The 23541-nt window shown below is 36.6% G+C and overlaps 1 protein-coding gene across 2 annotated transcripts in view; it reads left to right on the top strand.

Moving 5' to 3' along the window:
- Positions 1-23541, top strand: part of PLCB1 (phospholipase C beta 1) — a 670290-nt gene that overhangs the window by 36087 nt on the left and 610662 nt on the right. The window lies entirely within an intron of this gene.

The following is a 23541-nucleotide window of genomic DNA, read 5'->3' as shown; positions in this document are numbered from 1 at the left end:
CTTCCTCTAGGCTAGAGTTTGCTGGTGTCACTCTCTCACTTTGTGTGTGTGTGTGTGTGTGTGTGTGTGTGTTTTCCTTTTTCTCTTCTTAAATACTTTTGCAGTGATTTTTCTATGCCTGATATAGTCTATTTTTTTCTTTTTCTTCTTCTTTTTTTTTTTAAAGTAGTCCTATGTTGAGAACATGGAAATAATTCAAAATCTGTAAGAACATGGCAAAAGTGGAAATTAAAACTCGGAATTCTTCACTGTAGGAAAATGATCATGGGGAACTTTCCATAGTAGAGAGGTGGAAATCACTGAAACTTTCTTCTAGTCTGGGCCATAGTGTGCATTTTTCTGGGATGAGAAACACATGGGTTTGACCGAGGGAGTGTTCCGTAGGTTTTGTCAATGAAGCATGGGAATGGATCAGTCCTTACTCTGAGCTCATCTTTTTTTAAGCTGAGTGTGCTCTGGGAAGATGCAGGCATCAGCGTATTTATATCCGACTGCGCCAACAGAGCATGCAGTGAGAGGAAAGGAAGGCCCTTATCTGGTGAATGTATATTGGGTGGGGAGTCACTGAGGTTAAAATATTCAGTGCATTGCCATCTCTTACTTTGTAGAATTAGTGTGTGACCTCCATAATTGTTCTTTTGTGAGACATTCTGTGTATGATCATGGACTCTCATCTCCGACTCCCGGAGTCTGGAACCTGGTTTGAACACTGTGTCTCTCAGGAGGTCACGTAAACACCCTGAGCTTTTGTTCCTTCTGCTAACTGGGGATAATACATCTCCTTAATAAGAATCTTGTGGGCATCAAATGAGATCACATATATGAAACACTTGGCGCAGCTGAGATAGTGAGTGCTCCATGCCTGCTAGCTATTTTTCATAGCATTTGGCAAATTTAAATGCTTATATATTGTGTGAATTGTTGAACTATGAGAGGTGTTCAGGTACTTCCAGTTCATGTTTTAAAAATCTTTCTGTACCCAATTTGATTGAAAAGTTGGGATGCCCAAGGAATGCTAGTGTCTCAGGTTGCAGATGCATTTCTGAGTTAAGTATAGGTTGGGGGACTCTTGAAAAATTAGTATATCCATGGGACTCCATGAGTTTGGGAGTACAGATCTAGATGCTGGAACTCGGCAAGGACATGGAGCCTGTGACCTATGTCAGTGAACCTTAGGAATGGAAGACTGAAGGGGAGAAAACAATTGGTCACCCAACACAAGGTTCTGGACAATCTTGTTGGTTCTACCTGCCTGGTTGGCTCTGTTAAAATGAGGCTAAATCCTCTACTTTTTGAAAACAGGAGCCCTGTCTGATTTTCCTTCATGTCTCTGGCAGCTTTCAGCAAGGCATCTTTTATTCAAACAATGGTGGTAAGTCTCCATTCAAGATGACCTGAGCAATCAGTTAGAGGGACACTGATTGTCACTCTACTATGTTGCCCCCAGATTTCCTGGGAATCCTGGGCACTCATCCCTTTGGAATGTCAATAATGTGTTCGTCCTTACTGTATCTAAGAACTCTATTTAGCTGGGATGCCCACTCAAATTAAATAAATTATTCTTAAAAAAAAATAAAATAAAAAAATAAATTATTCTTCTTTAAAGACAGATAGAAAAATCTTACCAATCCTGGGGAAAAATGGCATTTTTTTTTTCCTGAGAGGATCTCAATGCTTAACGTAGCTTGGACATTTACAGAACACATATGATAAACTCTATTTAAAAACAGAGATAAGAAGGGGGAAGCATATGAGAGTATAACTTTGCAGTAAATCACAGTTTCATTCAAATGTAAGTGGGAAAATTGGAATAGGAAATAATGCCATTTGCAGATTTATTTTAAATCCTATTTAAGTCTTTAGTCTTGCAAAGTCTGGGTGGAAAAAAAAGAGTGTAATTGCTTAGAACTTCTTAGGAAAACAAATTGATACATCAGTAGGAAATAGGCAATGCAGTGGGCATTATTCTGGTTTCTGCTTTCTGACCTGGAGGAAACATATTATATTAAAAGGGTATGCTAGGTACATAAAAGCAAGGTGATCTTTAATCTCTGACTTTATATAAACAAAGAAATAATTAATAAAAAGGATTTATTTCAAGAAAGAAAAAAAAAAAGAGGCCTGTATCTGTTAGGCTGAAATTGCCATAATTATAAGTCAAAAATGGTCAAACAGGACAGTTTCCCATAGCTTTAACTCTACAATCATTCGGAAAGAGCAAGTGTTACTTTTGCTAAATTGGCTTTTTCGTGATGACAGTGTAGAACCTGACAATAATGCAGCAAATATGAGTTAACTTCCTCTATTATTAATGGATGCAATTTTATTCTAATACATTGGTTTCTTAATGGATATAGTTTTATTCTACTACGTTGCGTATATGGTATGACTTTTCATAAATAACAGGAGAGAATATGCTACTTTTAAAACTGTACAGGCTTCTCATATTGAATTGTATGCATTTCTTTTTGAATTGTGTGCATTTAATTGAGTGCAAGTATAACTTTTGCTTAAGAGGTCAGCTTCAAATTCAAGTCTGGGAAAAATACATTTGGAATGAATTTCCTATATATTTATCATTTTGTTTGCTCACGAGTTATGTTCTTTTTTATTTTTTCTTGTGTAAGAGACAGACCAATTTAGGTTGTTTCTTTTACAGCAGACTCTGAAACCCACCTGCCTGGGTTTGAATCCCAGCCCTCTACCTTGTGAACTGTGTGACTGTGAGCAAGTGACTTACCCTCTCTGTAAAACAGTTTATACATATATAAAAAGACAATAATAATTGCATTTCCTTGAAAGGTTGTCATGAGGAGTACATGAATTGATTGAATATGTTTCGACTAGTACTTATCATGTTGGAAGCATGATGTTTATTATTACTATTTTTCATTGTAGTCTTTTTTAAAAAGATTTTATTTATTTATTCATGAGAGATACAGACAGAGAGAGAGGCAGAGACAAATGCAGAGGGAGAAGGAGGCTCCCCACAGGGAGCCCTATGTGGGACTCGATCCCAGGATCTCTGGATCATGCCCTGAGCCAAAGGCAGAGGCTCAACTGCTGAGCCACCCAGGGGTCCCTCATTGTAGTCTTCTTTTTATAATTTGTGTACATGAGTTGTCTGGAGAATGATTACTTGTCCTTCCAAGTGAGAAGCTCTACCAATTCTCCAGTTGTGCCAGAAATTCATCTCTGGGGAGTGCCACTTTGTCAATATGAAGTCCATACAAGCCAGATGGACTTGCAGGGTGGGGCTTCCTTAACCAGTTTACATTTAGCGAAGACTGCTTGGTGGGAATAAACTGCCTCCCGCTTGGCTGGGAACTATTCCACCTGCTGTTACCTTTTGTAGGTTCTAGTGTACTTTCTTTCCGGGTGATTTCTTTCCCACAACAGAACCATTCTAAACCACAGTAAGTGACAGTTGCACTTAAATGTGCATTCTGTTATTAATTCATTTGTTTGCCACGGTGTTACTGAGCACCTACTAAATGTCAGGCATTTTTCTAGACAACATACAACTTCCTTGATGCATAGTAAGTATAAGGGTGGAAGTGATGATGTAGGTACTCAAGAAAGACATCCTTGGAAAGCAGAGATTGAAAGGAGCTGGGGGACCAGCCATGTGGCTATCTGCAGGAAGAATATTCTAGACAAATGAATTAATAAGTGTGGAGGTGTGTTATGTCTGGGATAGTTCGATGAACAGGAAAGAAGTAATTTGGCTAGAGCAGAGTAAATGGGGGACTGGGCCAATAATAGGAGACAAGGTCAGAGAGGTCACTGTAAGGCAAAGGCAAATTATGTTGAGTTTTCTAGACCATTTTAAGGTCTTTGGCTTTTCTCTGAATGAAATCTGAAGCCATTTTAAGGTTTTAAACAAAGGAATGATGTAAGTAACTTGTGTTTCCAAAAAGGATCATTCAGACTTAGGATCTAGAGAAGAGGGCAGAGATTTGTTTCTCCCTGCTCTTCCACAACAAGTGCAACTATAAATCCTGGAAGTAATGCAAGCAGCAAAGAGTGTAGAACTCTGAAAGTCACTAAGAGAAAGGTAAACTAATTTGTTGTCAGGACTAGAGGAACAAAGAGCACAGTGGCACGGCATCTTATGTTCCCCCCAAATAACAAACAACCCAGGCCCAGCATTACATGACCCCTGACCTAGAAACAGAAGGTGGCCTTCCTTTCATGGATCTAATGGGAGCCCTTCCACTGGCACCAGGGCAGCCTGACTCCACTGAAAGGGGATCAATTAGGATCTCAGCTAATAATAAGTGGCCACGAAAAATGCTCTCCTTCCTCAAGCAGGCCTGAAATCTCTTGCCACCAAGAGATACAATGTGGGGATGGCCGGGTGGCACTGGCAAAAGAGAGCCTACCACAAGCAGCATGGTCTGGGAAGCCATTTGTCCCTATGAGCGTGAGACTTCCCTCCCTTACCCAGACACTGGGGACCAGGACTGAAGAAATTCCATCTGCTTCCTCAGGCACAAGGATCTCTTGGAGCCCCAGCAGCATCAGATAAACCAAGCACACCAAAATAACACAGTAAAAGCTCTGAAAATTAAACTGTCATTGGAACTACAGCCCACAAAAGTACACCAGGACCCACATGGTAAACTAAGCAGGGTGATTGCTGCTAAAATAAAATATTTAAATAGGATTCAGTCTTCTTAAATAATAGACAAAACATCCAGGATACAATTGAAATTGCCCATCATACCAAGAGCCAGGGAAATCACAATTTGAGTGAGAAAAGGCAATCTACTGACGTCAACACTGAGATAAATCAGACCTTGGAAATGCCTGACAAGGGTTTTAAAGTAACCATCATAAAAATACTTCAATAATCAATTGAAAATTCTTTTAAAACCAATGCAAAAATAGAAAACCTCAGCAGATAAAGAGAAGTTTTAAAAAAGAACCAACTGGAAGTGATAAAACTGAAAAAATGCAATGGCCAAAAAGTACATATTTTAATAATAGTCACATGCATATATTGTAGTAGCCAGAGCAAGTACTATGAAAAAAACTATATAGACCCACATAAAGATGGAATCCTAAAGTGTAAAGTAACTCCCAAAAAGGCAAAAAAAAAGGAAAATAAAGGAGTAAGAACCAGAGTAAACAAATAGAAAACATTTAATAAGATGGCAGAGTAAAGCTCAAACATAGGAATAATTCTCTTAAAGATAATAGCATAGAAAACCCAGAAACAGACCTAAAGAAATATGCCCAATTGATTTTTGACAAAGACAAAAAATTAGTTTCATGAAGGAAAAGATAATCTTTTAACCAAAGTGATGCTGGAGAAATTGGACATCCATAGGAAAGAAAGAAAGAAAGAAAGAAAGAAAGAAAGAAAGAAAGAAAGAAAGAAAGAAAGAAAGAAAGAAAGGTAAAATCTTTAAAAAAGAATGAACAAAAAAATAAAAAAAGAATGAATATAAATGAATTATGGGCATAAAATATAAAACCATACAATATTTATTTATTTATTTATTTATTTATTTATTTATTTACCTCTTTATTTATTTTTATTTTTTAAAGATTTTATTTATTCATGAGAGGCACAGAGCGAGAGAGAGGAAGGCAGAGACACAGGCAGAGGGAGAAGCAGGCTCCATGTAGGGAGCCTGACGTGGGACTCGATCCCAGGTCTCCAGGATCACGCCCTGGGCTGAAGGCAGGCGCTAAACCACTGAGCCATCCAGGCTGCCCAAAACCATACAACTTTTAGAAGAAAAAAAAAAAAAAAAAAAAAAAAACCACAGGGAAATCTTGGGATCTAGGACCAGGCAGAGTTTTTTCTACTTGACACCAAAACATAATACATAAAAAGAAAAGTTGAGTCTTTTTAGAATTAAAATCTTGTACTCTGTGAAAAACTCTGAGACGAGAATGAGAAGACTAACTATAGACTGGGAGAAAGTATTTGCATACCACAGATGTGACAAAGGACTTGTATTTAGAATATACAAAGAACTTGAAACTCAGTAGTAGAAAAACAAACTAAGCAATCCAATTAGAAAATGGGCAAAAGACATATGCAATCCACCAAAGAGGATATACAGATGGCACATAAGCATATGAAAAGATGTTCCACATCATTAGCCATTAGGAAAATGCAAATTAAAATCCCAGTAAGATATCACTACATACCTATCAGAATGACTGAAATGAAAATAGTGACATTACCAAATGCTAGCACTGGGTGCAGTCTGGATCACTCTTGGATCACTGGGAATGTAAAATGGTACAGAACTCTAGAATAGATTTTGGCAATTTCTTATAAAACTTAGCATGTAACTATCATGTGAGGTGGCAATGTTTTGAGCATTTATTTCAGAAAAATGAAAATGTAGGCTCACACAGAGATCCTGTATACAAATGTCCATAGAAGCTTTATTCGCAATAGCCAAAAAACTGAAAACAACCCAGATGTCCTTCAGTGGGTGAAGGAGTAAATAAATGGTGGTATATCTATATCATGGAATGATACTGAGCAATGAAAAAGAATGAACTATTGGTATCCTCAACAACCTAGATAATCTTCAGTATGCCAAGTGAAAAAAAGCCAATCCTAAAGATTATATATTGTATAATTCCACTTATATAAGTGTTTTGAAATGATAAAATGGGGATCCCTGGGTGGCGCAGCGGTTTGGCGCCTGCCTTTGGCCCAAGGCGCGATCCTGGAGACCCGGGATCGAATCCCACGTCGGGCTCCTGGTGCATGGAGCCTGCTTCTCCCTCTGCCTGTGTCTCTGCCTCTCTCTCTCTCTCTCTCTGTGACTATCATGAATAAATAAAAAAATTAAAAAAAAAAAAAGAAATGATAAAATGATAGAAATGGGTAACATATTTGTGGTTTGTAGGTATTAGACATGGGTATAGGGAAGGAGGGAATTTAGTGTGGTTATAAAAGGGTAACATAAGGAACCTTTGTGGATATTGTTCTGTGTCTTGACTATGGTGATTGGATAAGTAACCTACACATGATAAAACTGTATAGAGTTAAATGCACACACACATATACGTACACATACATAAATGGATACAAGTAAAACTGGGGAAACCTGAATAAGATCAATGGATAGTATCAATGTCAATATCCTGGTTGTGATATTTGTACTGTATTTTGAGACATATTACCATTAGAGGATACTAGGATCTTTCTGTATTATTTCTATAATTATCTCAATAAAAATTTCAATGAAGCAATAGGACCACTCAAATTAGCACCTGACGATTCTTAGTAATATCCTTGATCCCAGAACATTTCTAAATAAAAACGATAGAGTCTACCTTTAATAGAAGTTTTTTCATAATGCAATATTATCACTACACCTTTCTCAATAATTAGTATCATATTCATAGGAAAATAACTCCTGGTTATTTCCAGGAAGTTAAATAACTTCCTGGTATATCAGGAAGTGTTAATTATAATAATTTCACATGTGGGGCATCTGGGTGGCTCTGTGGTTGAGCATTTGCCTTTGGCTCAGGTCGTGACACTAGAGTCCTGGAATCAAGTCCCACATCTGGCTCACCACTTCTCCCTCTGCCTCTCTCTCTGTGTCTCTCATGAATAAATAAATAAATAAAATCTTTTAAAAAAGTAATAATCTCATACAAATGTGCAAATGACAGATTTAACTCTTTGGGGGGATGTTTACATTTCAGAAAAAGAGTAATGTTGGGGCGCCTGGGTGGCACAGTCAATTGAGTGACTGACTCTTGGTTTCAGCTCAGGTTGTGATCTCAGGATGGTGAGTCAGCTCTGCATTCAGTGCAGAGTCTTCTTGAGATTTTGTCTCCCTTTTTCTCTGCCCCTCCTCCATGTACTCTCACTCTCTCTCTCTCATAAATAAATATTTTTTTTAAAGAAAAAGAATGATGTTAATCCAAATAAATATGACTGCTGTGAGAGAGGATTCTGGACAATATGGCTTTAAGGTTTGTGTTCCTACTCTGGGCTGCTACATCCTTCTATAAAATACAGGGACAGAGATTAGCAAGGCCAACCTCTGCTTATGAAGACTGCCATGCAGTGCTCATGTATTATTTTTATTATCTTCATTATGCTTATGAGTTTATTTTATCCCTAATAAGAAGATGAGTTCAGGATACAATTTTTGGCAAGTACAAAGTGTTATGTAAATACATATTCCCAGGACTGTATCAGAAACTGGATGGTTTGGTTGAATTTGGAAATTGAGGTTGAGTATTAAGCCCAAAGTGAGAAGTACAGGACTGTATGATAGACTTTCTGAAATCCAAAGTCCAGCTCATTTAAAAAAAAATTGTTTGTCAATTCTCCTCTATTCCAAATGAAGTAGCTCATTGAGGTAGCTCACAGAATATATGGTACCCAGGAAAACAATAAATGGGGCTATAAATCTCTAACTGGTGAAATGGGATTGATTAAATCATGGTACTTGAAAGCATTGTAGCCCCAAAACTCATGCTATAGGTGAATCCTTAGTGCCATAGAAAAATGTTTATGATAAATTAAATTTGAAAAAGAGACTTTCATTTTGCATTTTGTATATGTATCAACAATGTGTGTGTGTGTGTGTGTGTGTGTGTGTCTGTATAAAAACAAGAAAAAAATAAGACTAGAAGAAACTAGTCAGTTTGGGCTACTGTATCAAGAATCCCATAGGTGTAAACACAGGCATTTTTTTCCTATAGCTCTGGATCCTGGCAGTCTGAAATCAGAGTGCTAGCATGGTTGGGTTATTGGTGAAGGCTCTCTTCCTTGGTTTAGGACTATCTTCTTGTGTCCTCATATGGCAGAGGAAGAAAGGAAGGATAAGCAATCTCTCTCCTGTCTCTTCTTATAAGGTTCCACCCTCATGACCTAATTACCTTCCAGTGGCCCCATCTCTGAACACCATCATATTAGTGACTAAGTTTTCCACATGTGAATTTGGGGGGGACACAATCAGTCCATAGCAATGTATTGAAATGCTAGCAGTGCTTTGCTCTGGGTGTTGGTGTTTCACATGCATGAAATATATTTTCTTTCTTATGCCATTCTGTATATTTAGATTTTTTTTGTCATGACTTTATATTATTTTTGAAGTCAGAAGATAATACAGTAAGTGTTCATTTTTAAGGAAGAGATAAGTTAGAACTAAGAGAAAATGAGACTATGAGAAAACAAGAACAACAAGAAACTAGAAGTAGAGCATTGAAAGGCTTGCCTAATTACTCAAAGAGATTTAGTTTGGCTCTGGGTTTCCTATCTGGACATAGGAAGATTCTCAGTGTTGATTAGAGAAAACAGACCAGCTGTTCAGAAGTCTCATGGCTATAATAACTACTAATATATCTACTATTGATACTGACACCTAAGAGATTTCTCCAGTGTGTCCACAGTGTCCCTGTATAGAAGACCATGCCATCTCTTCTTTCAGTGAGTGATGACCACACTGACATCTCGATAAGACATAGAAGCAATAGTATTCACAGAGTTTGTCTCATATCATTCTGAACCATAGGTCAAACTAGCAGTTCTGGAGAAATAAACTAGCAGTTCTGGAGAAACAAACTATGTCAACCAGGTGTGCAATAGCTATACAGTGTCTGGGGTGGAGGACTAGTGGTCCTAGATCTCCCTTCCTGCTAACTATGCCTCTTTGTAATTTCATTCTGTAGATCCTGCCATCAGAAGGGGGAGACTCTTTCCTCACCCTTCGGATTTGGGCTGCCATTGTGACTTTCTTTGTCCAATAGGAAGTTATGAGTGATAAGTGTTTGTTACCTGAACCTAGCCCTGAAGAAGTTTTTGTGCTCCTGCTTCATCCTCTGTCAAGAGAACAAGCTTAGGCTAGCCTAATAGGAGATAATAGACCACCTGGAGCAGAGATGAGTCATGTTAGACCATACCTCTTTCCCTTGCCTTGCTAGTTGATCAGATATGTATAATGGAGACACGCTGAGTTCAGCTGAGGCTGGTCCAGATCAGCAGATCCATTGATCTGAACCATACATCATCAGCAAAGTTAAATGTTTATTACATGCCATTGACGTTTTGTAGTTGTTTGTTACATAGCATTATTGTGGTGACAGATTACAGCTATATCTGGCTTCATCTATTGTAGAGAAGGATATGAACTATATAGCCTTTAGGGTTCCAGTTCTCATTCTTCATTTAACTAGATATGTGACTTTCAGTAAATATTTTAAGCCTCCCTGAGCAGTGTATGTAAAATGGAAACAAAACACAAATGATTTTTTAACTCAAAATTGCTAGATAGAAATGAAATGTTTATAAAAGTTTAGTTGCGGGGATCCCTGGGTAGCTCAGCAGTTTGGCGCCTGCCTTTAGCCCTGGCGTGGTCCTGGAGTCCCGGGATCGAGTCCTGCATTGGGCTCCCTGCATGGAGCCTGCTTCTCCCTCTGCCTGTGTCTTTGCCCCTCACTCTCTCTTTGTCTCTCATGAATAAATAAATTTAAAAATCTTAAAAAAAAAAAAGTTTAGTTGCTGTGAAGTACAAGTTCAGGTTATTTAAAACACTCTTCTCTACAATGATATATCATGTTTAATTTTTTTCCAATCCAATTGATCTTTTAGATACTACATAAAACAAACATATAAAGAACACTTTAAGGCCCTGCCAATCTGCTAAATTAATCCAGGCATGTCTTGATAGCCCAATATCAAATTTGAAATTAACTGCAGAAGAAAATTTCAGATTCTATAAATATAGCCTACAGAAGGGGCCTTTAAATAAAATAAAGCAAAACAAGCTTCGCCTTACTCAAGGCAACTTTTTAATGCAGAATGTCAGATATGACTGTCACTATCCAGGCACATCAGGGTGTGAACTCGCATAGCATCCTTGAAGTAAAATTTGCATGCTTTAATCGGGTAATGGCATGTGCAAAGAGGTAATTAATTATAAATTGGTCCTATTTAAATGCATTTGCACCTTTTGTTTCACAGCCCACAGTTCCCTGTATGATTTTAAAATATAGAAAAGAATTTCTCAAATTAAATCTCATCAACATTCAGAGTTGTTTTATTTGCAGTCACAGAGATAAAAGTTGACTCTTGATATCTTTAACTAGTTTATTATTAGAATAACCAAAAATATTACTCTTTTGTCTTTATCTTTCCAAGAAAGGAAAACGGTTTTCTTGGTTTGACTGTAAATTACATTCTTTGCATATATTACCTTGAAAATTCTGAATATTTCTAGTTTTAATATAATATCTTTTTTGGTGATAATAATATTTAATTATAGAACTTGAGGTAATAAAGAGATTATAAATGAATAAAATAAAATAAATTTTTTCCAGATACCTTCACCCAGAAACACACACTGTTAACCTTAAAAGAATACAATTTCAGGTACCAGTCTATGCCTCTATCCATGTAGAAAGATAATGCATAAATAGGAATACTTTTGGAACAACTGGAACATTTCATGCGTGCTAATTCAATGAACATTTCAGATTTAATTTTGCTTGAAATTAAGCATAAAAAAATAAACCGAATGTATTCTGAAAGCCTGAACTCCAGATAACAGCTTCACTATAGGATATGTTGTTGCTAAAGGATCCCTCTAAAGCTAAGAAAAAAATAGTGTTTATAAAAAACTTGAAGTTCAACTTATTAATTATGTAACTAAAATTTTGCCCTTTAACTATATTTAATTCTTGGTATGAAAGATGAATAAATTAGATTATGTATACTTTTTTCTCACTTTACTATCTCATCCCCTAAATGCATTAGTTATAATATTATTTTTACGTTTTTCAAGCTTCTACCATGCCATGATACTCTATGGTAATTATTCCTGAAACAATTCCTGGAGGTCTCTCTTTTTTTTTTTTTTAAGAGTTTATTTATTTATTTGGAAGAGAGAGAGGGAGAGAGAGCACATGCACAAGTGGGGGAAAGCAGAGAGTGAGAGGGAGAAACAGACTCCCCACTGAGCAGGGAGCCAAATGTGGCCTCCCTTGGGCCCTGAGATCATGACCTGAGCAAAGGCAACTGAGCCACTCAGGTGCCCTCTGAAATTCTTTAAAACTAATTCTATCAGAAAAACCAACAAATCCAATTAAAATGGGAAATACAGTGCTTAGTTGTGAAAAAGGAAACCCAAAGCCATTCTTAATAGTAGAAATGCAAATTATAACCATATTGAGTTTCCATTTCTTACCTATCAGATTGTCAACCATCTAAAAGTCTGCCAACATCTTCTTAAGGTGAGGCTGTGGGGAAATAGGCCTTAAGCATTTCTGGGAAAAGGAAAGTTAAGCATCACTCTTATGGAAGGTTATTTAGTAATATTTACCAGAACTGTAAATGCATTTTTATCTTTTGAGTCCTTAATTCTCTTCGGGGTGTTTATCTTTTTTTTCTATCTTTTTATCTGTGCATGTACAAAATGATATTTGTACAAAGTTATTTGTTTCAGAGTTGCTTATAAAGGCTACCTTGGAAACAACTTCAGTGTCCATCAATAGGGGACTGGTTGAATAAATCACAGAACATAGCCTCAGTGAAATGTTTTGCAGCTAAGCTGAAGCAGGGAAAAAGGGAGAGGAAGAATACATCTTTGTACTGATATAGAAAGATCTCTAAGATATGCTGATCAGTAAAATATTCATGTCTCAAAAATGTGTAATAAAGAGTTAGTGAATGAGTAGAGAGTTGTTGTATTTGCATATAGACAAATATGGATGATGTTAATGAAAGTGTTTACCTGGAAGAGAGGGGGGTACTGGTAGACTCTAGCTCCTTGAGTTATTTTATTTATCAGTGACCATTACTCATTACAAAAGGAAAATTAAAGCTTTAATTAAATGGATTCCATTCTCAACAGTACTTCTTTTGTCTCAGACTTTCCATTTGTGACTTCTTTAATTGGATTCACTTTTCGGTTATTTGGTTAGCTGGATTTTGTCCTCCGGCTAATTTAAAAGTGGGATTCACAAGTATCCTATGTCCTAAATTGCTGCATGAATGAGAATATTTGTCCATCACAATTTTGTTGGTGAATCCTTACCTGAATACCTTTAAAATCCTTTTGTCTTGCTTTTCTGTCCTAGCATATCATTCCATTTTCTTCTAGAATAAGATTATGGCATTTGCATCAAAGTGCAGTTTTCTTCACCTTCCATGTTTCTTTGTTGTTGTTGTAGTTTTAGTGATATTTTTTAAGGTGCAGGAGTTCACAAAAAATGGCTTATACTCTAATGTTACCCAGAAGTTTAGATTTCTTTTTAGATTATCTCTTATATTCTATTATTTTGTGGATGTCAGCTCTATCTTTAACTTTGTATTGTGGCATATATTCAGGGAGGAACTTTCCTCTATTGATTTAACTCAAAATATTTTCTGTGAAATTATTCATATATTCTCCATGAACATATGAATGAAATATAGGAATAATCTGAAGTTTAGTATGTGTTTAAATTGCATGTGTCATGAAAATGATACTAATTTTCTTATCTCTTTACTGTTTAGGTTTTGAATTGTATGAATGCTTTTTAATAGGGAGGCAGGCTACTTGATAGCTTTATTTTTTATTGACTGTGATATAAGCCTCATAGATTAAATTTTTCTATGTGCAGAAGGTACAAAATGTCTTATAAGGCTTTGTGACTGCTTCCACGATGGTAAAATAACCTGAAACAATAAGGAGAGGAAAGTAACTCAGTTACCTGATTCTCTGAGAAGCACATGCCAAGATGGTGTCTACTATGCAAGGATTTTTTTTTTTAATTTTATTTATTTATTTTAGAGAGAGAGAGGGAGAGAGAAAGAGAGAGAGAGAGAATGAGCAGGAGGGAAAACCAAAGGAGGGAGGGAGGGAGAGAGAGGGAAAGAATGTCAAGTAGACTCCCCGCTGAGTGTGGAGGCTGATGTGGGGCTCAATTTTATGACCTTCAGATGATGATCTGAGCCAAAACCAAGAGTCAGATGCTTTACCAGCTGAGCCACCCAGGTGCCCCAACTGTGCAAAGATGTTATTAGGGGAAGCATCTCTGTGAGTAAGAATGGGCAGGGGCTGGGAGACTCTGAGAGAGCCTTCTGACATGGGGCAAGATTGGCCCCAAGGGAAGGGGGGAGGTGGAGAAGACATTAATGGGAAGTTTCCCAGACTAGCACATGTTTTAAGGAAGGTACAGTAAAACTGAAGGAAAATCCTTGAATCAGAGTCAACTATGAGAGGAGTCCCATATGTGCCAGGAATGGGCCTGTTGGCATTCGTCATGGGCTGGGAGCACAAGTAGGGGCTGTATCCTTGGCCTGAGTGTGGTGTTGGCTTTCAGAGATAAGCAGGCTGAGCTTCCAATGAATCTTTCCAAGGTTTACACTGGGCCTCTTACTTTGTATTTTTGTATTTGTTCTTGGATGACCTCATCTATTCCTAGCATATAGACTGTCACCTAGTTTCAGTCTATAGTCCTGATCATGCCAAACCTCATTCCCAACTGCCTGCTGTACATCTCCACTTTGCTGCCCTGCAGACTTTCCAAACCCACAATCAACTCAATCTCATGATTCTTCATGATCTAACCATCCCTTCATGATCCATGACCCTCTTTCACTCTGTTAGTTTAACCATACCTTTTCCCTTCTCCTTCTCAAGTTAAAAACTTTGGAGTCATCTGTACCTTTAACTCCCCTTCACCTCAAGCATCCAATTAACCATTACGTCCTTTGCATGTATTTAAATTCTAGACTCTGGTCCCTCCTTCCTAGTTGGGTCCACAGGTTCCTCTTCATAGTTAATAGATTTAATTAAATTCATTATTTAATTTGATTCACTTTTTGGTTAGCTAGATTTTATCATCAAGTTAATTTTAAAAGAGGATTCATGAGTGTTCATTTCCTAGATTGCTGCAAGAATGAATAGAATGGAATGGATGTGGCCTGCCACTCATTTTTTAATAGTAGTGGCTGGCAAGCATCTTTTCTCAGAATTCTCATTGCGGTTCTTGTCCTTTTCCATAGTTCTTCAGCATTTATACTTGTAGAAAAGGTCAAAATCTGTAATGATAGATGCAGGCAGACTGGTGGCAAAATTTCCACCATTTCTTGTCACATTGGTACAAAAATGATGATATTTTATGATAGGAAAGTTCCAGAAACTAGAGCCAGCAATGTCTAATGCCCATACAATAATACAGAAAGTATCAAAAGTAGGTAACTAAATCAGTAAATATATAGGACTGTTACACATTTTCTAGTGGTGGTGGTGTATGCATGTGTGTATAAACATAAGGATATGATAAAGGCTTACGTAATTGATTACTACCTCAGTAAGTTATTTTTGTAACAAACAACCACAGAATCTCTGTGGCAGAAAACAATCATCATTGTTTCCAGCTCTCTTGTCTGCATGTTGGCTGTGATTTAGCTGATATAGGCTTGGCTCAGCTGGGTTCGAGTTCAAGCTATGTTCTAGGCCTCGCCTGTTCCAGGCTCTGGCTGTGGATTAGGCTCTGGTCCTTCCAACATGTGTTCATTGTGTGTCCTAGGCTTAGGAGCCAATAGCCATCTAGAATAGGCTCTTCTTGGGGGTGATGGCAAGGTGCTAGAAAGCAAGACCAGTCACACAGATACCTTTGAAGTCGTTGCTTATATCATGTTCACTGACATTCCTCTGGCCAAAGCAAGGTACATGGCCAAACACAACATCAAAGGTTCTAGTGGGAGGAACTGCAAAGGAAGTAGACACAGGGAGGGGTGAAGTACTGGGAACAATAATGCAATCTAACACAATTGTAATGATTGCTTTCCATAAAAAGAAAACAAATATAAAAATACCTGGGCCCTCTTGTGTATGAATGCCTTTTGAGCTGTATGTTTAATCTCATTAGGAGGGGAGATGCATTTTCCTGCTAATGTTAAATTGGAAACAGAAGGGTAATGTGAATTTCTAAACAAAAGGAGATTTATGGCATTATTGCATGTTAATCTTCTGATAAGAGTAGCCACCCACTTATAAATAACTTTCACAGTTCTTTTGGAAGCTTCCTGGGAATTGTCCATTTTCATTCATATTTGTAATATGACTTATTCAAAGAGTGAAGTACAGTGTGATGTATTTTATTTTTAAAACTGGTCTTAACTCTGGTAGGCTCTTATAAAATGAGCTGGTTAAACATTAACTCATAAATGTTGAACATATCAGGAAGTGGATTCCCAGAAGTGAATTTGTAATTCTTAGAGTATTGTGTAGTTGACTGCTAAAATTAGTATATGTTTGTGCTATTGTGTTTGGATTGGTAATTAAAATATCCTGTAAATGTTTCAGAAGAGAATTGTGTAATGCAAATGATTTAAAAATTAAAATGAGAAGAGTCCCAATGGATGAGTAGTTGTAATATTAAAAATAATGTTACCTAAATGAACATGATGTAAGTTTTCTTTTATTAGTATTAAGAGATTTGTAATTGCCTATGTAGATGCAAGACATTTCTATTTTAATTTTACATAAAATCAAAGATAAAGGAAAGACAAGGATTATGGATCTCTCCTACTTCTATACCAGAAACATTGGCAGGCATACTTTTATCCAATCATAGGAAATACAATGAACTTGTGGTTGAATATTCTAGAATTTTTTATCAAATTGTAAAATTTGTCAAAACTGCAATACATTATCATCGATATCTTCTTAAGAAACATGGATATGATAATGAATTTAATTTTCAGTCACTCAAATTTTCTACAGTCGTATTATTCATGGGGAAATTCATTCAACAAATTTATCTGTTTCAACTTGGAAGGATTCAAGAACTGACAACTTCCCTCCTCTTTAATATTTGTCATCCTCAGATTCCCTTAGAAACCTCAGTACCCAACCATTTAGCATGCTTTAAAAGAATGTTTCACTAAGAAAAAAAACTGTACAAGTATGGAAAAGAAGAAAAATAGAATTTTTTACAGAATATCCATAAAAAGGTCATGATGTGAAAACTATGTAGTATGTTCTTAGCATATCTTGAATTAATAGTGAAAAGTGGCTTCACTGATTTTCTTTTCCTCATATACTGATAAATAAATATGTGAGAAATATGGATTCCATACCAAGGACTAAAACCAGAGTTCCTATGTTACATATCGTCTTTGAAAACCTGAATTCTAAACGGCAGGTGGCATCAATACCAGTATGTTATTAAATGTGGTCTGTGTTCCCCATTTTGTTCTAGCATACATTCCTAATCCCCTTTTTGTGAAACCTGATTAATCATTAAACAGGTCAGAGTGTACACACCACCTGAAATTCTCAGATAAGTAGTTTCTTAATATCTTTTTGTTATTTGCTATATAAAACTAGCTTTATTTTTGCTCAATTATGTGAAATTGTTCACTCTGCACATTCTTACGAAACAAATTGTTCCTAAGTACCAGTTCTGTGATTTTGAAGTTTAAAATGCCTTAAACTTCCCCATCATAGACAAGTTATGTTTTGTAGTTAGTGAGCTCAGTACCCGCATGCAGCTCTGTGTTTATGGTGGTTCAACAAAGTGAAGATTTCAGACAACTATCTTGACAGGACCCTGTATCTGCTGGCTGCTGTGTTTATAGGCAAAGCAAGCTGGACGTTGGACTGTCTTTGGGCAACCTGTTAAGTACATAATGCTCCGACTGCCTTCCATTCTCAGCAGCCAAGTCACTTGCTGGTGTAAGTTGGGTATTTAAGGGTGAGCATTAACTCTCGTGGGTCACCAGGGAACCATTTAATAAGTAACTAAAGGCCCGGAGATGTTCATGTATTTCTCTAAATGCCCTGGTTTTGTTACTGGTGCAGTTCATTGAAGGTCACTCCACAGTTTCAAATATTTAATGTCCTTTCCGAAATGAGTGACCCAGATCTGGTAGACAAGGGGGCTGATAGGTTTTTTTTTGTAGCTAGCTGGTCCATAGTAAGCTAATCAAGTTCATGTTTATTATATTCTAGCAAGGAGAAGCTGACCAAGAGATACAGTAGGGGTTCAGAGAGGCTAAAATAAATCTGTGATATGATAAAAACAACATCATTAGACAAGAGTTATATATATGCATAATTTTGTGGATATTTCTTTGGTAACTTTTTATTTTGATATATTTTAAACCTACAGAAAATTTTCAGGATTAAACCAAGGTACAGCTTTACTTCCTTTACACATATTCACTGATTATTTATCATTTTTTATTTGTTTATTTTTTATTTTTTATTTTTTTAAGATTTTATTTATTTATGATAGTCACAGAGAGAGAGAGAGAGGGGCAGAGACACAGGCAGAGGGAGAAGCAGGCTCCATGCACCGGGAGCCTGACGTGGGATTCGATCCCGGGACTCCAGGATCGCGCCCTGGGCCAAAGGCAGGCGCCAAACCGCTGCGCCACCCAGGGATCCCCTATTTATCATTTTTTAAATCATTTTCCCCACTTCCTTATCTTTTTATCTGCCAAGGTATTGACCTACATAGAATGTTTTTTCCTGAATCATTTGGGTATAAGGTGTAGTCATGATGCTCCTTGACCTCTAAGTAATTCAATGTATATATTCAAAGAACAAGAGCTTTGTAAAACATAAACACGGCAGCCCGGGTGGCTCAGTGGATTAGCACCGCATTCCGCCCAGGGCGTGATCCTGGGAACCCGGGATCGAGTCCCATGTCAGACGCCCAGCATGGAGCCTGCTTCTGTGTCTCTGCCTCTCTATCCCTGTGTCCCATGAATAAATAAATAAATAATCTTAAAAAATAAATAAAACATAAACACAGGGCATAATTATCAAAAACAGAAAATTTAATAATGTTATATATACATTATATAATGTATATGATATATACATTACTATAATGATAATGATACATACAATTACATGACTATGGATATTTTCTTTTTCTTTTCTTTTCTTTTTGATAAATTATATGGAAAGAAACAAGAAAATGAAAATGAATGATCAGTTCTAAAATATCATTACATTCATTGCTTGGGGCCGATTGTTATGCTATGTCACTGTGAAATGAATCTGGCTTAATTATTTAATGGTCACATGTTAGGCTATTTTTCAGTTATAAAGTTGCTAGATGATCTAAGTGCCAATTAGATGAGGGTCACTTATTCAATAACTCCTGTGCATATTTTAGTCACTTAGAAGGTTTCTTTTTTTTTTTTTCCCCAATGACTTACCAAGGAGATGATTATGGGCAATTATTCAAACTCAATTTTCACATTACATTTGTAAAGCATGTTTGAATTAAAAATGCCAGGAAGTTTGACTTTGACCTTAATATTCAGCCATAACTGCCCCTCCTTGGAGATGAATATTCAAGTGAACTTCATTGCTCCTTGAACTTGATCACCATCATATTGGATTTCTGGTTTTAAGTATATAATTTAGTATAAATATAATTAAGATACAATAAAAGGCAGATAAAATCCATCTAAAATAAGGAGAACTTTTAATTTAACAACACACTTTGTACGAGAGTCAGTGTAACAATATAAGTAATAGGAGCAGGCATGTTATTTGGATGTCAGATTTTTAAAAATTTGTTCAGATGTTCTAATGTAGCACTATTATAGCAATAATTAAGAGGGTTAAATCCTTCTTCCTGAAGACTTTAGAGAGATGCTTATCTATTAAAATCATCTGTTCATGCTTAACTACCTCGTGTTCATTTTTATACAGTCTTTGTTTCAAGAAATTATATTAAGCAAGATGGACTTCTCTTGCTTTAGAAGCCAAATCAAAGAACATAAGGCTGAACTGTAAGTTCAGCTGGTAAGTTGTGAGGTTATAATGAACACTGAAGAATGGCATAAAGGGTGTGTGGAGCCAGAAGGATCACTTGGTAGGTTAGACATACAGGAGAAGAGCCTTTCTTCACCTGTACAGCTATACATCCTGAGGATCCTAAAATCACAGCCTTTTGGATGGCGTTGGAAGTTTTTAAAAATTCAGTGCAACATCACTTGCACCATCAAGTCTGTTGCACCATTAGGCCCTAAGTCCAAGGCCCGAAGCCACGTATGGAGGCAGGACTGCACTCCTATCATTTACAGCAGTGGAACTAGTGTAGATACTAAGGATTCAGGGGATGAGGAGAATATCTTTTAGACAAATATAGAAGACTTAGAAGGACTTAAATATACATAAAGGTGAAAAGAGAACATTCATTATGTAAATGAAATTATGTAACCACAAAGAAACAGGTAACTGCTGAGCGTGGCCAAATGCTTTGGGACCCGGGGACTAATGTGTGTGTCAGGGATCTCCAATTTGTTGCCAGTTCTCATGAAAATAGGATGTAGGCTGATGAAATGGTATTTAAGGCCCAGTTAGCAAAACAAGCTGTCCCTGATAGGTAGATGTTTTTCAAATATTCAATTACATTTATAACTGTGTAAGACATTTGATCATGAACCTCTTACAAAAATGAAGTCTAGTCTGAGAATTTCTGCCTTTGCATATGGGCATATGGAATTTTTGGCCTAAATAATAGGACACAATGAGAAACTGATAAAGAAGCTTCAGAATGAAGACTGTTAATGTGACACACATTTTGCTAGAGAGGCTCTGGGAAAACAGGCATGGTTACATGCTGCTGGTAGGGGTATAAATGATTATGACAGGCATGGAGAGCAACTTGGTGATATCTATCAAATTACAAATTTAGCCTTCGCCCTGGCAGTCCAGCTTCTATATTTTTTCTTACAGATTTACTTATGCACAATGCAGAAGAACATATGTGCATTGTTTGTAACAGAAAAAGATTGAAACCCAAATCAAATATTTTAAAATGGTAACTGATCAAATAAACCTTGGTATATCCAGCCATGGAATACTATGCAGCTGTAGAAGAAAAATTAAAAAAAAAAAAAAAAACAGAAGAAGAATGAATATATGCTGTATGTACTGATTTGGAAATAAGTCCTGAAAGGAAAATAAGAATAATCTCATTTGCATGTGTTTGCATAAAGAAACTTGAAGGAGATATAAAAAATGATTAAAAATGTTGTATGGTGGGAGAAAACTAGCAGATGGAGTCAGGGGTGGGTGTAAAAGTCTTTACTGTGTAAACCTTTTTTTATTTAAAAAATGTTTTGATCTGTGTTCATGTACTAGTTAGTGAAATAAATTAACTAAAAAAAAAAAGACGATTGCATTCATATATGCAGAGACTGCTAATTTTTTCACTTAAACACCTTTCCTAATTGTTTTGATTTTAACTGAAACACTGTCCTCTAGGCTTTAAATAGATTTTTCTAGCTTCCCTTGCAGCTAGATGTGGCTCTGACACCATGGAGATAATGTGAGAAGTGTTGTGTGAGATATTTTGGTACTTTATACATGAATCTATTCAGGCATGAGGGCCTTTCTACCTGGCTTTCTTGCTTGTAAATATGGATTTGATGTCAAGCCCCAGTAGACATCTCAGACAATGAAATGACCTTGATATTGAAAACCATTTACTAAGACAGCAGAACAGAGGAGAAAGAGAGACACATGAATTCCTGAACACTATGGGGTCAACATATAGGCTTCTTCCTGCTTTCTCTTATGCAAAAAGCAAGCAAACAAACGAATACAGCTCCTAGCTTGTGTATACCACTCTTACTTTTGATTTTTATGTTGTTGATTATACTGTGGAATCGAATCCACTATTTACCCCTAGTGTAGAGAAATTGTGTTTTCTTTTATACTGTTTGCTTTGTGAACTTTGCTATAGCATTCTAAGCCTCTGACCTTATTTCATATCTGGTCCCTCTTTGGGTTGATACAATATGGCTGTGATAAGTGTTTCTGAAAAATCATGAGATATGAATGTTGCCTGTCACTGTGTTTTGCAATCCTACATGCTAATGTTGGAAGGATTCCTTATGTGCACGTCACTTTTCTTTTTAATGTAGATATACAGCAGAATTTTTAATATTTAATAAGCAGTTAAAATAACCATATTTGCCATGTCAAAATAAATGTTCAGATTTTTCAATCATGGTCTTAAGGATGTGGAAATACATCGATTTTAGGAAAGGTACATGACTTTTATTGGTATGCCTGTAATTCAGGCAAAAAAGTATGACGAGAAAGATAAAAGGACATGGAGGCATGGATAAATTTATTTTTTTAGATTCATGAGATATTTGCTGAAGTGATAGTGGGAAGGCCTGGTGTATTTTCAGCCAAGGCATATGTTAGTGTGACTGTAATAAGTAAACTATATCCTCTAGGTAAATAAGAATCTATTTTTCAAAAAGATTTGATAGCAGGGCACCTGGCTGGCTCAGTTGGTAGCACTTGCAACTCTTGATCTTGAGGTTGTGAGCTCAAGCTCATGTTGGGTGTGATTACTTAAAATAAACAGAAAACAAAACCCCCAAAAAGTTTTGATAGTAAAAAAATATTATTATCTCATCGCTAGAAGATTCACATTTTTTTCGTATTAGAAGGGGAAGGGAATTTCATCAGTGGTCACATGGTACTATCTGTCTAAACCAAGTGTTGTTCACTGATGTACTAACCCCACTAAAGAGCAATCTTAATAGAGAGAAGAAGCAGGCAATTTCAACTGGTGTTTCATAATATCTAATTTCTTTTAGACCTGGGATGGCTTCTTCAGGACACCTTATATACAGGATCTAATCTGCATACTCAATTTAGCAGCCTCTTTCTCTGCTTTAAGTAGAAAAAATATTCTAAAACACATTTTACATAATTATTCTGTTTATGGAAATGGGCTTTCCTACATGCTATTAAGTGGAAAATCTTTAGGAAAGCAAAGAAGAAACTATGCAAAAAGAAAATATTTTTTGAAAGAAGTTTGGAAGATATGGCAATAGTTTATTTTATTTAAAATAAGGCTCCTTCTCTTCATAACACAGTAATTTATAAAGATAGAGGTGATATGGCCTTTGTATTAAATATAGACTTTATTTATTCATTTCTGTATTCATCATTCTGAAAATATTTATTGATCATCCACTTTGTACCAAATGTCACAGAGCTTTGTAAAGGAGTCTTACAATGAATGAATTCTTCAGTAAATGCTGGTTATATGCAATTGAGATAGGTGCTATGGAATGAGAGTAGGCCATTTTGCAAAAGTGCATGACAAGGAACCTGCCTCAAGCTTGGGCTCAGAGTACACGCAACTAGTGGGGGCTGAAGTTTAGGTAAAGTATGGGTGTAGGTGGGGTGTACCTCATGTTCTAGGGGAGTGAGTCCTGTAGTTTTGCAGGAGGAGCTTTATCACTGTTAGCTATAGAACTTTACAAGGTGAGGCCAATGTAGGTGGAGCTTGGATAGCAAAAGGAGGAAACAGGTGACATAAAGGGAGGCCAAGGCCATTTAAGGGCTTAAAGATGTCTTTCTTTATTGTGCAGTCAATGGGAAACCATGGAAAGATTTTGGAGAGACAGTAAGTGGGAGAGAGAAGGGTCACAACAGAGTGGATGCCAAAAACTAGTAGAGAAAATAGACAAAGATGGGAGGTAGGGGTGGTGGTGAATTAAGGTGGTGGCAGAGAAGAGGGAATAAAACTACATAGCTGAGAGAAAATTAG

This window comes from Canis lupus, chromosome 26 (assembly GCF_048164855.1).
Source record: "Canis lupus baileyi chromosome 26, mCanLup2.hap1, whole genome shotgun sequence".
Taxonomy (NCBI): Eukaryota; Metazoa; Chordata; class Mammalia; order Carnivora; family Canidae; genus Canis; species Canis lupus.
The sequence above is the reverse complement of the archived record's forward strand: the minus strand, read 5'-3'. Positions and strand labels throughout refer to the sequence as shown.